Raw genomic sequence first — 6,418 nt, forward strand, 5'->3', positions numbered from 1 at the left:
ATATCTCCGATCCAACGTATCAGATGATGACCTTGAGTATCCAACGCATCTGATCCTCAACCACTATATAAATAAGGCCGGTAGTAGACAAAGGCCTACGCATTTATCCGCACGTTGCTGAACAACAAATCCCTTCCAAAAATATCTCTCATACATCATGTACCCAATGGTTATTCTCTAAGGAATTTGCCGAGAGTGATGAAGGAAAAAATCCTCTTGTGGTTGGTGTTGCTAGCAACCAAGATGCTGTGGGTGATAATTTAGTTGTAAAGAGAGCCTTCTGGATGAGTTCTAATCAACACAAACTTCAAAGGATAAAGTCATTCTCAATGTTAAGCTTGAAGGAGTAAAGTGAGTTCTCTTAATTTAGTCTTTTTTTTTTTTTTTTAAAAAAAAGCTATATTGTACTCAGAAAATATTTGAGCTATTTTGAAAAAAAATCAGACTATATTATCATCATTTGCAAGCAGTGAATGTTAATTATATTTAATTTGAAAATTAAATAAATGAACAAAAATCAATCAGAAAATATTACAGACTGAACTTGAGTAATAAAAGCCTAATGATGTACCTTGTGTCCATATTTGCAGTGATCCACAATGAAGGATAAGTTTTGATCTTACCTTCAAAGATTGTTTTCTTAGATACAGGTATAAGTTTACAAGCCTGCAGGTAATAAGCTTAAATCTTATTACACAGCCTTACTGTCAAGGTTAGTCTGATAGCTCTTATAAAATTATTTGTAAGGAAATTCATATATATATATATATATATATATATATATATATATATATATATATATTTATTACTGTATATGAAATATTAAAAATCTAGGAACACATGCAGTGTCGAGTAATACTTACAGACAAACAATTGAGATGCCTTCTTCCAATACTTCAAATCTGCCCATAATTGAGGTTAATGATAATACATAAAAAAACACAATTTACAAAATCAGCTGTGATAGGAAGGAAAAGGAAACAACCTTCAGAACAATGGTACCAACTCTTCATCTTTTCTTTAATATTAGGGACCGATGTGTAAGGTTTATCATTTTGCATATATGTTATTGTTAAATACATGTAATACGAAACCAACCAGAAGGCTGATGTTACTGTAAACCATACGTCTCATATGCTTGCGAACACAACAACAAACTGTTATATGGATTACCCTCTTCAGAAACCAAAACCATAGAGGTATGTATATATGCACTATTAATTTCTAAACATATTTCTTAATGCATATGTGTTGCACCAATAGTAGGTCTTTCACATCTTTGAAAGAAAACCCAGATTTGTTATTGTATGGTTGTGGGTTGCTCACAGACAATCGAAGTAACATAGATCAAGGTAAAGAGTTATAGTTTTTGTTGTTAAGAATATAAATGTAATGTAATCCTAATTTTACATCAGAATAAAACTGCTGGTTACAATATTTTGTTTGTTTTAATGTTTAGATGCATTGTAGTTTCACACTTAGTTACAAATTTTTGTATTTTTTACTGTACTACATTAAATTTGTAAGTGTAATTAACTATCCTCCTCAACATTACCTCACATAGCATTAATTTTTAAAACTTGGGTAAAAATTACTTCAAATACAATGAACTGGATCTTGGTTTCACAGAAATGAATTGTTTGGTTTCAAAGTATGCTAAAGTATGCTACGAAATTTAAGGACAAGACATTGTAGGTAATTATAGCAAGACATTGCAATCTGGATATTCACAAGTGGTAAGGAATGCAGAGCTGGAAATCAAGTAAACAGATGCAACATGGGTGGTTTATTTAACTGTACTTATAACAAAAAATGAATACATTTCAAGTCAGAACATGGTTCATGTATTTCAAATCTCTGAATATCAAAATTTCACAATGTGAAATTTAACTTTGTGATTCAAAAGGCATAGTAAAAACAGTATATTAACTCTAATTTACGTATTAATAACTTACCTAATTGCAATAGATGAAAACTTACTTTTGCAGTGTAAGAATTCCCTTTACGGTTATTTCCTGCAATAGTTCACTCAAAACAATAATTAAGCTCTATAGGACAAATCAAAATACTAACTACATACCATCAAATTAAAGTTAAAAAATAAAAAAATAATAAAAAATTGAGGTGTGTAAGAATTCTGTGCTGCTGCAATAACCATTCAAAAACTTTACTAAGCTCATCAAGTGAATATATGATACTTACTTTCTGATAGTGATGCAAACTAGATAAGAAACTTAAAATTAAATTTAAAACTAAGAAAAATAAAATTAAACCAATGAAATCTAAAACTAGGTAAGAAACTTAACATGGATTTGAATGTCAACAAGTCAGTATAAAACTGAATGTAGTGATTGGGATCCATATAAAAGGAGCATTGAGGTTAATGATAATACATAAAAAACACAATTTACAAAATCAGCTGTGATAGGAAGGAAAAGGAAACAACCTTTAGAACACTGGTACCAACTCTTCATCTTTTCTTTAATATTAGGGACCGATGTGTACAGTTTATCATTTTGCATATATGTTATTGTTAAATACATGTAATACGAATCCAACCAGAAGGCTGATGTTACTGTAAACCATACGTCTCATATGCCTGCGAACACAACAAAAAACTGTTATATGGATTACCCTCTTCAGAAACCAAAACCATAGAGCACTGCATAGATAACATAGCAATGAATCACAAAACAACGTATAAGGCAAACTAAAATGTTTAGATACAGGGCAAAAAATTTAGAAAAATCGTGTTATATAAGGGGTAGTAAGCAGAGAAATACACGAAGACATAACATACCTACTATAAACACAAATTAAGATTGGTCTTAGTAATAGCCTACATGTTCAGAATAGAGATGAAATTTTTTTGAATCAAGGTACAGAATCATTTAAACCCGTTTGTTAAATAGAAAGTTTACTTATAAAAAAAATTCAAACAACAAAATGAAAGTATTTTGCTTCAAATTTGACTTTAGAACTGCGAATCCACCCAATAGATTACAAGATAATGCAGATACTAACATAAGAATACAAAATTGGATGTCAAAATCGTCATGCATGTGATCTAGAAAGAAGGATTTCATCAAATATATACTTTAATGCGACTTAGTAAGTAAACAAACCCTTAATAGTTAGGGTTCACTATATCTACTCAATTTCTTAAGAATTGTATGATAGAATTGGAATTAAGTGAGAGATATACTAGAAAACATACCAGAATAGGAAATTTAACTATGAAATTGATAGATACGGCTAGAATGTACAGATCTAAAATGGGGATTGTAGAAATAGACAAAGTAGGCCATATGGACATAAAATCGCTAAGAAGAAGAACCCGCCATAGGATCATCTACCAGCTGAAGTATACAAACGAATTTGCTAGGTAAAATAGTAGATGGTATGGCCTTGTGTAGAACCTCTAGCACACCGAAGAAGACAGCGAGAAAGTTCTGGAAATGGAGTCAGTAGCCGTGTAAAATTGCCAATTTAGATATTATAGGGCTGTGAGGGTATTTTCGTAAATTTGGTTCACTAAGCAATAATAATGTTAAATTATTTATGTGTTAATTAATATATTAATAACTATATTATGTGTGTAAATTTCCATAACAAGCAATAATATTATTAATCTATTATTAGTGTGTTAATATATTAATATTAATACTATGTTCAAATTAATATTTTGAACAAATTAGTATACTATGTTTAATATATCCTTTATATAATAAAGCTATATGGTTTGGAAAATAATTAATGTTACAATTAATGCCACAACATCTTTTATTATATAAAAAAAAAAGTACAACATTTAAAAAATAAAATAGCTATATATTATATAATCATATAAAAAATATACTTTTGAAAAATAAAATAGCTATATATTATATAGTCATATAAAAAATGTGTTCAATTAGAGTTTAAATTTACACATACAAAATTTGAAATTTGCTTTCCAAATGTAATTATCTTAGTTATTATTCGTATTGTGAAAATTATAATATAGATGAAATACAATTAAGAATAAATCAATGTAATTATGTAAATTCTCTCTATAAGTTTATTTGAATATGCACATAATTAGAGATTATATTAACCATATAAAATTATAATTTTAATATTAATTTTAATTTTAATTGTAATTTTGTATTCTATAAAAATAATAAATACTTGACCAATGGAAGCTCAAAAATATTATTATATTAAATAATTTAAAATATTTTAGTTTTTCTATTTTTTATTTATATTTATAATAACATAATTTTTTCTCGTGCATCGCGCGGGTGAATTACTAGTTAATATTAATAGTATATAAGTAGTGGATACGTGGACTAAGCTATATAATTATTATTATTATTATTATTATTATTATTATTATTATTATTATTATTATTGTTAATAATAATATCAATATATTAGGATTAATAATAATATTAATATATTTTCTTAAAACAAATTATGTATTTTTTTTAGAAGAGACGGCCAGGTGCAGTATTTGTATGCACCGGAGTTAAAACGGCGCCGTTTCTTTAAGTAAAGAAACGGCGCGCCGTTACTTTTAACGGAGCGCGCATTTTGTATATGTTAATAACCAACTGACACTACAGTATATCTAAACCGACATTGCCTCACGTATTATTTTTATATTACCAAATGAAACTTCAGTTATATCAAAATGATACTGTAGTTGTGGTGAAATGAAACTGAATAACATTCCACATATTTGAGTGTATATTGTACAATGGAGCTGTAATTATATCAAAATGATCATGTAGTTGTGTTTTAATAAAACTATAGTGTATATAAAATTAAATTAAATAACATTTTCACATATTTGAGTCTATAAATACCAAATGAAACTGTAGTTATATGAAAATGAAATTGTAGTTGTGTTGAACCGAAACTACAGTGTATACAAAATGAAACTGAATAACAGAGTTACTTTTTGCGGAAGAGTGTGGAACGGCAGGAAACATATGTCGTTTCTTTTCATTAAACAAAACAACGTCGTTTTGATCCGCGGTACATAATTAATTATGCATCGCGATGCACGATATAATTTGATGTATTTGTTATACTAATTTGATTTCTATGTGATACTTTAGTAGAACTTATACATTTTTATCTTTCAAGTAAAACTTTCTCATAAACGATTCTTATGTTAATATTCAATTAACTTAACTTAATAGTCTATAAATATTATCTGTGCATCGCACGTGACAATTACTAGTTATTATAATTCCTAACTTATGCAATTCCAAAGGCATAATAAAATTCACATAACTAGAAAATATAATGTTATGCTAGTGAACAATTATATGTGAAATTCAATATGCTCATATCCAAATAAATTGTACATCATAATAACAATTTAAAATGAGCTATAAAATTATTATTCAAAAAACAACTTAAATCCAAAACTTAAAGGATTACAAAATTTGAATAATAATTTAAAATAACTGTATACTTTTCAATTGTTGAAAAGTTTTTAACTTGTAGGCCCAATACTAAATGATTCAATGCATATAGTAAACTTTATGAGAATTAGCTTAAAATTGTAAATTCTAACTATATCAAAATTATATGATATGTTGACATTTACAAATTAAATTCTCACAAAATCAAATTGCATAATTTAAACCATAATATTATGCATTTTAATTTAATTATATGCATAAAACAAACTCAAAAATATGAATATAAAATCAAATATTCATACTTAATCAAAGTGGGCTATCACAATCCAAAACAATAATGATAACAATATCATTATTAACACATGTTTTGGATCAAGAATGAAATAGTTTCAAAATTATGATTTCAAATCATACTATCAAAATCCAAACCAAATGATGATAGTAACGACACAAAACATTGATCCATCGGTTCAAAAACCAATAATCGTTATTACTATAATAATTCTAATAATTATTACATAATAATAGTAATAACGGAATAATCAATTTTCTTAATTGTAACCGAACAACATTTAATTATAATAATGACAATCATCATTATTATTAAATGTTACATAATATCATCATTATTACCATAAACGTTTTGGACAAGCAAATTCAAATGAATTTCAAAATATGATTCTTACATAATATGTTACATAATATCATCATCATCATTATTACCATAAACGTTTTGGCGCAGACCACGCCGGGAATGTTTCGCAGTTCAGACGCTTGGGAAGGCGTCAGGCGAGCAGAAAAGCCGTGAGCGACGCGGTCATAGGTGTACAAGAGCTCAGATGGGTGGTGAGAGAGAGGAGAAAGACGGTCGATTATGGAGGAATACCAGTCATTATGGGTGGAGAAAAGATGGGGCTTCTTGGATTTCGACATGTAGACGATAAAGGTCTCCTGATTCTCCTAACATCATTACCATAAGGCTCGTCGGCGGCGTTGGGTTT

General features: G+C 28.1%; 1 long non-coding RNA gene across 1 annotated transcript; it reads right to left on the reverse strand.

Moving 5' to 3' along the window:
- Window positions 1–454: 454 nt before the first annotated feature.
- LOC109178673 lies at window positions 455–1,043 on the reverse strand. The gene is made up of 3 exons (XR_002053746.1): window positions 986–1,043; window positions 864–902; window positions 455–666 (listed from the first exon to the last, which is right to left on the reverse strand). It is a non-coding gene; the product is annotated as an uncharacterized LOC109178673 (long non-coding RNA).
- Window positions 1,044–6,418: the final 5,375 nt, after the last annotated feature.

Source organism: Ipomoea nil, unplaced genomic scaffold, assembly GCF_001879475.1.
Source record: "Ipomoea nil cultivar Tokyo-kokei standard unplaced genomic scaffold, Asagao_1.1 scaffold0178, whole genome shotgun sequence".
NCBI lineage: Eukaryota > Viridiplantae > Streptophyta > Magnoliopsida > Solanales > Convolvulaceae > Ipomoea > Ipomoea nil.